The following is a 13145-nucleotide window of genomic DNA, read 5'->3' as shown; positions in this document are numbered from 1 at the left end:
CACTTTTGGTTACCTTATCATCAAGGATGTGGATAAACGTCAAAGAGAATAACTGTAGCTTAGATCCTGAAAAATATGTAACTATATACTTTGAACTCAGTAAATGGGACAAGCCAGGTGCATTAGTATTTGTCTAGGTAAGCTGTGTCTGTTTTTACAACAGCAGAAAAGATCAATGTATTCCAGGGATGAGATTTAAATGATACTTTTAGAAAGTACCTTTTCAGTGGATCAGCAGTTTTAGTGACAGATGGAGTTTTAAAATTGGGATTTGGTTCCCTGGATCAAAATGACTAAACTCCAAATATCAGTCTAACAAGAACATTTAAAAAATATCAGATGGAAAAAAATACATATAAATATCTGTTTTAAACATGTATTATTTTTCCAAATGGAACACGAATATTAGGAATGTCAGATGTTTATATCATATTTAGGGTTTAAGCACCTTGCCCTGTGTTTAGAAAAAAAACCCTGCCAGTGTTAAGTTATTGGTTTTTATTATTCTTGTTTTTTATCATTCTGCCCCATCCTAATTATGAAGAAAATAAATACATTATGTTTTTGTTAGGTTTCTTAAAATGAAATGGTTTTGTAATTTTTAATAGCATCATCAATGAAACAGAAATTCACATGAAGTTAATACTGAAATGTGTAAGTAGGGCACAGTGTTACCTTCTTTGCTTGGTAGTCACTACCTAGGCATGAAATTATCCATTGGTCCATTTACACTCATTCCTGTTGGCTCACATCAGCATACAGCTAGCTTAATGACAGGTGTAATAGATCAGATTGATGAAGTTTTTGGCTAAGGTGTCCTCTTTGCCCCATAGGCACAACATAGTTTAAGGTAAAACTGGTAAGGAATAAAATATTAACCTGAAAGGCAAAAAGCCTAGTGAGAACAAAATGCTACAATATTTACAATGAGTCAGACATATCTGACAATTACTTATTCTATTCAAAACTACATCCAGTTAAATTGCCAAATAGAAAACTACCAAAAAAGAATGCAACCAAAGACAAAAGTTGTAAGGTCATTTGATTTTTTAAAAATAAGTTTCTGTCAGTCCTTTCTCCTAATTTTTCCTCTTCCTTCCCTGTTCCCATCCTTTTTTTTTTTTTTCAGAATGGATTAATCCTTGTGGGCAACACATGAGTTGTGAATCACTGGGGGAAAACTATTCAAACTGCTCCTGACTCAGAGGAAGATTTTCAAGACCTTATAATTCTATTTGTTGCATTATTCGCTTCAGTATCCATTGGCATTGCAGCTTATCTATATGTACAGCAATGATAATTTACCTAAATTTAGAAATTCAATCATTATAAATTATTTTAGTCAGTGGATTTAGAAAAGAATTCATAACACTATAATAATATTTAGTCAACCTTAAAGATGTCTGAGTTTGAATAAATCACCTAAACTATATCCAGTCAGCAGTTCTATTACCTTGAGGTAAACTGCAAGCAAATACTATATAATACAACCATCAGTAATCTATGGGTCTAAAATGCCTTTTCAAAGTGCATAATATTTTTTTTTCTAATTTTAGCACCTCCACACTATCTCTTGGTGAAACATCCAAGTTTGGACAGGGACATAACTGAGGCAGATTGGTATTTTCATTTCACTCCATCATCCTCTAACCACCCAATTATATATGCTGCATCACTTCTTAAAGTATAGGTAGTTTCTTTGTAGGAAATGGTTAACTGTATTTTCTTTCACTTCCAGATACCCCAGAATATAAACAGTAGTAGTAGTTTACTTACAGCTTTCATTGAATAACATGAAAAATAAAAAAATATACATAATACAATAATAACATGTACATAATTCATATTTTTGGCAAAAAGCACACAATAATTATGTATTCTACCAGTTTAAACAAAACAGAGTATAGTGTATGATGATACAAAAATAGTAATGCAATAAAGCAGCGGACAATAAAGTAAAAAGGGGAATTCTCTTTGATCTTTGTATGTTTTATTATGTGTAAGTATTGCAAATACACCTAGGGTTTATAGGACTGTTTCTGAGTTGTTAGACAAGAGTCAAATTGTGTTTTCTTCATTTGCCTAATATTTAAGATATTCCATGAATGGAGAAATCTATTTTTCCCTTATTTTTTCAAAGTAAGAATAATATATATAAATAATATCAAGAGCCAGACACTGCATTTCACCCTTACTCGCAAGGAATGTTTAACAGCAGCTTTGTAAGTGGAAGAAATATAAGGTAGAGCCACAAATTACTTCACTGACTTAGCAAAAAATATTGTTTTCTATCAAGCAAGAACCTCTACATCAAAAAACAGAGCTAAATCACACCTTGAACTTTACAGCCCTACATAGGACTGTGAAGTGACACTGGTTGTTCTACTGCCTCCATCTACATATTTGCTAGATATGTAAGAATAAGCAGTTGCCATGCTAATTCACTCCCTCAGCTACCTTAGATGATGGAGAGAAGAGTTAAAGTTTTGGCTCTGCTTCTATTCCTCCTCTTGTCAATGCCCTGAGAACCATAGATGGAGTAGATATGAACCTTCATAGATTAACTTAGTGAGAGGGCGAAAGAGAGAGAGAGAGAGAGAGAGATCATAGAAATCATCAAAAAATGGGGCTGGAAGGGACCTCCAAACATCATCTATTCCAATCCACTCTAAGGCAGGATCATCCCTATCCCTATATATATATAAATATATACCTTAGTCTTTACCTTCATCTCTGCTAGATGTAAATTTAGACATAGGCGTAGATGTAGATATCTTAGTCTATGAAAGTGCATATCCACCCTGTCTTATGACTGACTTCAGATTAACATGGCTAACTACTAGGCGTGTGCAAAACGGGCTGTATTTGATTCAGATTTGGATTCAGCCCAAATTGGGGACAATTTGATTTGATTCATTGATTTGGATCGCTGTCCCTGATTGACTCAGCTGAATCTGAAGATTCGATGCTGATTTGGAGAATCAGCAGTTCCGCCATAGACACAGATTTAAATTTCTTTTTACATACCTCGAGGTACCACGTGCGGCTTGTGAATGCTGTGATGCTAGGGTGGATGAAGCATACCACAGGAGTGTGGCAGGGCCCCTGCATGCTCATTGGTGAACCTAGAAGTGGACTAGAAGTACTCTGGGAGGATTCTGGGGGCCGTCCCAGACCCAGGAATCACCAGTCACCAAGCCAGGGGGGTGATGCCCCATGCGTTCCCTGGTGGACCCGGAAATGGACCTGAAGTGCTTCTGCTCCACTTCAGGGTCTGCTAACAAGCACACTGGGGAGCCCCTCATCCTCCTGTGGGATACTCCCAGCATCACAGCATTCGCAAACCTCCTGGTACCTTGAAGTATGTAGAAAAAACATTTAAAGCTGTGTCTATGTCCAAATCACTGATTCTTTCTGAATCAATTCAGAGGGTTCCAATTTGATTCAGAAAGATTAAAGGGTCTCCTGATTTGATTCAGATTCAGGGATTCAGCCATTGAATTGGGCTGAATCTCCACCAAATTGAATCAGGGACCGAAGCTTCACACAACCCTACTAACTACCTCTTTAAGCATGGATGAGCAAGTGAGTGTGAGGCAAAAGAAAAAGAACATGAGATATTTTGCCAGTATAACAGTATTAGTAAACTACTACATTCCTATTCCTGCACCAAGAGGTAAGCAAAGAAGGAATTGTACCAGAGACTCAAGATTGCCTACCAAAGAAATGATTTTTTTACTGACCATATTTTACTGACCATAATTTTTACTGGCCATTTTATTTAGTGACCATTTTATTTACTGTCATATCTTTTACTGACAGATAAGGGTTTTTTTTTTGTTTTTTACTGCTTTGTATTTTTACTTTCAGTAAATATATATATCTTGGTTTGGCAGCCCTGTGTGACTACAGCAGTGGATTTATACCATGCTGTCCCCACTGTAGGAGTCCTCTAGTCACTCCTACACCCTGATATTCCTGGCTGCAACCTGTACCATATCATCTCCCTCCCAGGTGTCCTCTATCCATTCTCATACCTTGGTATCCCTGACTGCACCCCACACTGTGCTGCCCCAACCACAGGGGTCCTCTACACACCCTCATTCCCTGGTACCCCAATTGCACTCCGTACCATATTGCCTACCCAGCCCACCCCCAGTCTTACCCCTGCCAGCCTCACTCCCTGTCCCAGTATGGACCTCCAAAGAGACCATTGTCTGCCTACATGCCACCCAGAAGTGTTATAGATAGGTGGGAGTCAGCACAGGGAGCAGCACAAGCATCACAAAGCCCTACAAACGTGCTACACACCTTTAGGGTGCTGAACTCCCATTCAGACACCAGGTAGTAATACTGTGCTCTATCTGTGCTTTAATTATGCGACTAGCTTGCTTTCCGACTACAGAGTTTTTTTATAAGCTCCATGCTTTGCAGAGCTGTTTTGCTTCCTGATTTACAGATGGCACAATTTTTTATGGAATTTACAGACAAGCATTTTCAGCCTGCTTATTTATTGAGTGTCCATAAATTTACTAACAGTTGGCAACCTTGTACAGAGAACAAGACTTTCTGGTACAGGCTATATATGCTGTCTTTTATCAAGGTTGTGACTAAGGGCACAATCTAACTGCTCCATTCCCTGTAGTCAAAAGTTCCCACAAAGAAAACCTTCTCCTCTTCTAGGAGAAAGACTGCACTGCAAAGCACTGACACTGACTGGCTGGCTAATCAAATAACAGTTTTTAAAAACCTCAACCGGGTAATATATTGACTGTTTTTGTGCTATATGGTTTTTGGGTGGGATTTTTTCCCCACAGGTTCAATTTAATCCATAGATGGGAACATTCTCTGTATACCAATTCATTACTGGTGCTATCCTTCTTAAGTCAGTATTATACCAGGAAGGAATTTAGGATATAGATTCTGTCATCTATCAGAACCTATATTTGTTGCATCTCTTTTTTAGGCTTACCAGTTTTAAAGTAATTTATTTGAGCATGTTCTATCCAATATAGGCATCTATTCAAGTATGTGTGTGTGTGTATATATATATACACACACACACACATACACAGAGAGAGAGAGAGAGAGAGAACGCAGCTAGACAACATTACCATTGATTTGTTCTTCTGATTTCAGAGGACCCAACTAATGTTCATTTGCCAAGAAAGAGCATCCCTTCTGGAAGCTAGTTGTATTTATGTTTTACATGTGTAGAAGTAGAGAAAACTCATATTGGAACAAAGTGATCAAGAATAAAGTAGGATGAAAATAAGTGAATCTTTTTAAAGTAATATGTGTGGTACCAGAATGTATAGTAACTGTAACTGGCTAAAACATGTAGTTACAAATGGAAGACTAGTCCCTGCTCCATACATAGGAATTTTAGAAATGGACTGGAATAAAAATTAACTAATGCAGAGAGTATTAAGTATAATCACCTGGAAAATAGAGAAATATTTTAAAGTATTAGACTACATTTTTTTGGAACTCTATGTCAGGGTCAAATTACCAACATTCTAATTGATAATGGGTTTTAACTTACTTTTTCAGATGTGAAAAAATCTTGATAACCATCTAAGCAAAGGAATCCTCATTATGAAGGTAGGAGTGTATAAAAAATAAGCAATTTGGTAACATCAGGACTTGTAGACAGCATTTTTCTCAAGGTAAAATATGCTTCCTTTTTAAATCCTACAGTATAATAAAATAGTTTTAAAATCTTCACAATCTCCAACTTCATAAAAATGCCCTAGGGTGAATACAATAATTGTAAATGTGTCTGCTCTGCAGACTAGTGGAATATTGAGTATCATAGCATACTTTGTTACAACAGATATTGAAATAGACACTTTGAAAAATTATAGTGTTTCTGCTTAGAAGCTCGAGGCATTAAAGATATTCAAATAGTCACATTTTGACTAAATCTCCAACCACTCTTTTCCATCTTATTTAGAAGTTGTCCTTCCCCCTAAATACTTCTAGTGAATTTCTAGTAACCTATATGCAGTATACTAAATATAATGGAATGGAAAATAATTAAAAATGAGAACATGGCACTTGATGTTACAAAAAATATACAAATCTCTCTCATAAAAACTGCATTAGTAAAATGTATAATAAAAATAAGAGAGAAAGAATCACATGTGTTTGCATATGCATTCAGTGTTTTATCTAACTCATCAATATTCCTTTTAATAATAGCAGTATCTCTCCAAGATACAAATGCATCATTTATGAAGTACTGTTTTGTCATTCTAGAAATAATTTCATTTTTTTTAAATATACTAGAACCACAAACTACTTTATATTTTATGTTTCTAAATGACATCAAGGATTCCTTTTTTCCATTTTAAATTATGTTATTTAAATTCTTTTGCATAATGACATTTTAGTATAATGTTACAGTTACTATATGTGGTATATAGGCACGGTCCAAACTTCATTGGTAGGAATTAATTTTGTATTAGGCCCAGTTAGAGGATGCATCTAGGGCATTAGGCTTATCTTCCTGCTCCTCCTACTCAAAGAATCTCAGATTTTCTGAAAAGGATTTTCATGACTTGGAAACAGGACCATTAAAAATACCTACCTTTCTTCTGCCACTTTTACATGCAGAAACATGAGCTGAGCAATGGTTGCACAGTTATATCTTTATTATTCCTTAAATGTATAGCAGCCATAGATGCAAATGGAGCTATACACAAAGTTTCCCTGGGTGTGTTTACAATTCCATGGCCCTGAATCTGCAAACAAAGGTTAACATATACAAATTCATTCAAGTGTATTGTTCCAGTAATTTCAATGGATTTATTCATGTATTCATATACTCATGTATTTTTTGTATGATTTGCCCTATATTAGGATGTTAACAAACTGGAGACACTATAAGGAAGGCACCTTTATGGATCTAAGATTTTAATTTAAATTATGTTGTCCTATGACATCTTTACTACAAACTTGGGAGGAAGGAGTGTGAGTAAGATTGAAAGGGTGAGAGCTGCGGACACCTAAGACATCTGTCACTATAGACACTCAGGCTTATTTTGCAAAACATGGGGTATTCTGGAGTTGCTCCTGTAACTTTGCCCCATGATATAAATAATTTATTAATCATGCCATAAATAGTAACATGTTCACTGAATTTATGCCACCATAAAATGCAAACCATCCATAAAGGTGTTCCACAAATAAGCCAGACATATTTGTGGCTGGTTTGAGCATGGCTATAAATTGCACGTTACACATTCCAGACCTGGACCTGCCCCATTCTGATGCTGACAATCATAACTGTCAACATCAGAAGTGGGGTTAGCTTTGGGACTGGGCAGCCCCAGTATCAATGCTGACAATTGGATGCTAGATGCATCGGTTGCAAGGGAGCCCCCTTCCTCAGGAAACTTTGCAATCCCATGTGGCCAGTATTTTAAGGCAACCCCAGCTGCTTTGTCTCACAGCTCCCATGGAGGCTACCATGATCCAGCACTTTAAGGAACTTTGCAACTCCTATGACCCAGAAATTTCAAGAGCCTTCTCTGCAGCTCCCATGGTAGCTGTAAGGCAAGGTAGTCAACATGTTGGGCAGGGGAAACCCCTCAGCTCCCCTCAACAAGAACAATGCAAACTACATTTGAGTTGCAATCTTTCCTTTAAAATAATGGCATGATTTGGATCTGTCCTTAATCCCAAAAATCACATATCTGCCATGCTTATGTGCAAAACACAGAGGTTTGGGGATTGGGGATCAGATCCTATTGTGCCATTACTGTACTGACTGTTAAGGGCCTCAGACTAAATAGACTCAAATTTCATGGTAGGACTCTTTTGTTCCCAGAGCAGTTTGGAGTTCAAGAACCACAAAGGCAGTTTAAAGCTATCTTCATCTCCCAGCACTTGAGTTTTATTTTGTACCTAGTACAAAAACTCACTGACAATTTAAAATATGAAGAGTAATACAGAATTTTTTGTAATACAGTTTACATTAAGAACCTTTTAATTTGAAATTGTCAGGTTTCTTACGTAAAACATTTTAAAGATCATCTACTTGAGAATGAATAGTTCCAATCTCCTGTTAAAAGCATTTTTAAGGTTCCAAAGGCTTAAAAGCAACACTATCCACTCAGAAAAATAACAAGAACTGTTTAATTAAGGGTGCTGTTACAGGTTACCTTTAGACTGTTACAACTCTGTGGAATGTTAAGTGGTTTTAAAACAATCAGAATGGTTTCAGAGTAATTACATTTTAAGCTTAATGCCATCACACTGACGTGCACAACTGTAACTTGCTGCTAGAGGGCCTGGCAAGCAGGACCATGGCCAGGAGCTGGCCAGACGAGCCCTGGGGGTTAAGTGTGATGACTGCACAGAACCCAGGGAAGCATGCCTCTAAGGGCTCCACATTCTCGCCACACTCTATGTAGGCAGCCCTTTTCCCCCTTGCCTACTCCCCCAAATTCTCCTGACTAGGGAAAAGCTGCCTAGGTGTGGGTCAAAGTCTTAGCCCTCTGAAGGGAGGGCTGTTTGCCTACTTCCTAGCCTAGGGACCCAGGTCAGGTCTCCTGGGGGCCTCGGTGCTGGCAGCATGGTACCATGTGATCTGAAGTCATAGCTACTGTGAGCAGGTAGATCTGTTGGCTTGGAGCCAGTGCTACCTCCTGGGTAATAGAGCTTGGGAGGGTGACATGTTTGTCAGTGGTAGAGGGGCTAGGAGCTGTGTATTCTGGGATTCTGGATGACTGCAAATTGATCATTTTATCTCCATGGAGCGGACTAACAATACCCTATGTTATGCTAAGCAGCTCAACCTTAAAGATGACCCTCTACTGAAGTGGTATAACTTTAAGATGCTTCCAGGGTATTTAACACAGTTTAACACAAGTTAATTCATGGACGCTCCAGTTTTAAAACTCTTTAGAATGCTTTTAAAGGTAGTGCTGCAGCATGACCATAAGATATAACCAAGTATGGTCTCCCTGTTCTTAATATGCAGGAGGTAAAAATATATATTTTAATCAGTGCATATCTCTGATGATATAACTAAGATCATTTTTAAGAGAAGTTCACAAAAATAGCCAGATTAGTGGCTGAATTAAGAGAAATTCCAAAACAAAACAAAAAGAGGCAGCAGACAGGGACTTTGTTCTTTCTATCTTGCATTAGAAATGTTTCCAGTTATAGGCAGAAAGAAATGTTTATCTTTAAGTCACTGGTAGTATCCTGCTCAGCTCAGGAGATCTCATATTATCAGACATAATATGCTAATAATAATATACTATAGAAACTAATAAGGATAACAGGAAAGGCTGAAAAAAAGTTTTATAACTTTTTAGTTTTTTGGCATACTTCCTGGAAGTCTCAGTAATGACTATACTCATTCTTAATTTCTTTCAACACACTTACATGAGAACTACATTCAGCTGAATTATTTCCTGGATTCTCTCTAATTAATCTAAAAGCAGCTGTTTTAAGACCTCTGATGATTAATAGTTGCAAGACAGCTAAATGCCTTGTGCAGTTGAAAACTCTCTGAAACACACTGACACACATGCACATGGTTGCCATCCTCACAACAGTCTTTCTGAGAGAATGGTATTTTTCAGTTGTTTTTTCTCAATTTATCCTTAAACGTTCTTGTTGAAATTTAGTCACAGCCCAAGCATTTTATATAATTGTTCCATATAACAGTTTTCATTTTTTAGTACAGTAATTTATTGGTTACCGGAGTATTCAGATCCAAATCCATACATCGTCAACCAGAAAACTGCAAAGAAACTAAACTCAATAGACTCTATGGCATATGTGTTAATAAAATAAGGCATTGGAAGGAGAGAGGTATCACTGTATCAACTATACAGTTGGTCCAGGAAAAGATGTCACCTCCAAAAATCTCACTTGTCACATATTTTCTGGGCTATTACAACTGTAACACACCAACCCTACTAAACAATGAAAACACATTCTGAAGCAGGCTTTGCTAGGTGAAACTAATGCCTATCCAAAACCTGATATAAGGTAAAGTAATAAAAACTAGTCAGTTTATAACTTGCAATTGGTAAAGTCCTGACATATATAATTTCTAAACCATACATATTTATATAGAAAGCCATCATGCAAGTCATATAAATGATTTTTCTTTTCTCTAAATAAAAATTATTTTGGTTTCTGTTGCTGTTGGAGCATTACTTTAAAATGACACCTGTATACTGATCAAGAACTTGAACCTGACATTCTTGCTGTCAGTTTAATATACATAATCATTCTTTTTATTTCTTTGAAATAGCAAGAAACTGTTTTATGTATAGAATTTTAAATACACTGACCTACAGCAAGGAGAGATTCTCTCTCATGAGTAAAGACCAAATAGTTGTACAATAGGAAAAAAAAGTCAAACACAGAAAGAGAGTACAATATCCAGGATTCCTGGTGGAAGTTCCCAGAATGGGTAGAATTATTTTAGTTTGGAGCTTTTTTTTACTTCATTCTCTCCCTTAAATGTATTTGTTTTTTGTTTTGTTTTAGTTGTCACAAATCCTTCAGGACTAAAAAGTACCTAAGTGTTTTCGGCATTGAAACTTTGAAACTGTATAGTGCCCTATGATCCTGTGTACTTCTTTTTCTATCTTTCCAGACAGGCTGCTTGTAGATGCGGACAGGAGGGGTGGGGAAGGAGAGGGTGCGGAGAATGGCACTTTGCTTTAAACTCAGCACACTCCCATACTGAGCCCAGTGCACACCCAAAAGAGGGAGTGTCTTAGTTGCACCCAGCTTTCCCAACATCTATAGAGATCAGGTACTTTAGTGGAACTTTATTGGTGCTTTTATCTAATAGCTGATTGAATCAGCTTTAGCTAAAAGCATCAATTAGCCCCACTGAAGCACCTAATCTATACAGATGCTGCAGAGCCAGGTTGAAGTAATGTGCTGCTGCTTCCACCAGAGCATTTTTTGGTTTGTTTCCCCTCCTCCCCTCCCATATCTGTCAGTGCTCACAATTCTCTGATGGATTTCTACATGGAGCTATCATCTCAGCACCATCTCTTGGAAAGATAGTATAACTGGCTCTAAGACTGCCATTTAGCAGCCCAAATTACAGAAAAAGGGAAGATTGGATATTAGTTAGTATTATACCTAGGGACCTACCTAAATCACAGTAGAAGTGCACTGTCCAGTGACTCCTTTAATCTTGCAGTTTCCCAAGTGCGTCCTGCCCTCCTGCTGCTGATTGACACAGGGGCCTTGCTGTTTGCTCCTGATCAGCGAGGAGGCAAAATCCACGGTTTTAAATATGGCACAGTTATGGTCTCCAAACTGGTCATGAGCGAGCAGCAAGCAGTCAGCAGCAGGGCCCTTCATAAATTGAGAGTGGGGGTGTATGGGGGAAACTGCAAGATTAAAGGAGATGCCATGCAGAGCACTTTCTGCCACAATTTTGGTCGGTCCCTAATTATACCTTTGCAAAATTTATTAATGAAATCTTAGTTATATCAGTTCAAAGATGCTGTATAACAGCATCTGGGAAGGAAAATTATATTGATATAAGACACGATTATATTTACATGACTGTGCCCTCAGCAGGTTTGTTATTGGTATGGCTATTTTGGAGAAAAGGTTTAATTCATAACTGAAACAGAATCATAGAAAAATGGAGATGAACTTTAAGAGGTCATCTAATCCAACCCTCTGCTCAAGATGGGATCATCTCTATCTAAACCACCTCATTCAAGTGCCTGCTCCTAAATACTTCCAAGTATGGAGATTCCACAGTTTCTCTAGGTATTCTGTTTTAATCTTATAACCTTCTAATATCAACCTCAATTTCTCTTGCAATTTAAGATCCTTACCTCTTGTCTTGTTTCCTGCAGGCATTGAGAACAGTCTGTCATCATTTTTTTTTATACCAGCATTTGGGTATTTGAATACTGTTATCAAATCCTACTGCAGTCTCCAGATTAAATAATCCCAGTTTTCAGCTATCAGGTTTCCTAGACCTCTAATCATTTTTGTGTTTCTCCACTGGATGTTTTCTCATTTTTCTGCATCTTTTTTTAAATGAACACCCAAAGATGAACACTGTACTCTAGGTGCAGTTCCATTTGTGCTGAACAAAGTGAAAGTATCCTATCTCTTAATTTACAGAAACACTTCCATTAATACAACCCAGTATCCTAACGGCTTGCTTGCTTTTCAACACTTTTTGGCCTACTGAATATTTTTGACTAATATTCTTGGATTTCACTATAGATCCCAGATCTTTTTCTGCAAAACTACCATCTGCCCACTCATTCCCTAGCTTGTATTTGTTTACTCATCCTTACCAGATTTCATTTGATTTTTTCAGACCAATTTCCAGTTTATCAAGGTCATTCTAAATCCTAAACATATTCTCCAAATTGTGTGAAACCCACTTGGCTTTGTGTCATCTGCAGGTTTGCTAACTGTGCATTCAGTATCATTTTCCAAATCAGTTAAATAGTACTGGACACAGGAAAAGACCTACTTGATACCCCTCCTCCAAATTGTATATTGAGTTACTGGTGACTAATTTTTTACCATAATACAATCAGTTATGTATCAACCTTACAGTACCTTCATCTAAACTGTATTTCCTTACCTTACTAATGAGAATTTCATAGGAACAACATTCAAAGCCTCGATACAATAAAGCAGCACTGATCATTCAATGATTTCCTCATCTACAAAGAGAATCTCTTTGTCATAGAAAAAAAAGAAGGTTCCTGAAGTATTAATTCCTTTGGACAAATCCTTGCTAGCTATTCTTGGTCAACTCTAGATACTTAGGAATACCATATTTAGTTAAACCTAATATGGGGAGGAGGGGGTTCCCACGCAACACAGTAGGAAATGCCCCTTGTCTTGGCTTCAAGTACAAGCAGAGGTTGGGGGAGGCAGATGGCTTCTGCAGTTCCAACTCTGGATCCAACCTAGGCTGGGTGACAGTTCAGGTTGCTTCCTCCTCCTGCCCGCAGAAGCCTCTGCTCCTCCTCCCTCTCTGCTTGTCCCGCTACAATAGTTCAGGGACACATTTAAAATAACCCTTCAATGATTAGATTCTATACATGAAAAAATTATAGCAGATTTATAAATTTTTCATGTCTAATTATTGGGGGGAGAGTCATTTGAAATTC

The sequence above is a fragment of the Alligator sinensis genome, unplaced genomic scaffold, assembly GCF_000455745.1.
Source record: "Alligator sinensis unplaced genomic scaffold, ASM45574v1 scaffold348_1, whole genome shotgun sequence".
NCBI lineage: Eukaryota > Metazoa > Chordata > Crocodylia > Alligatoridae > Alligator > Alligator sinensis.
The sequence above is the reverse complement of the archived record's forward strand: the minus strand, read 5'-3'. Positions refer to the sequence as shown.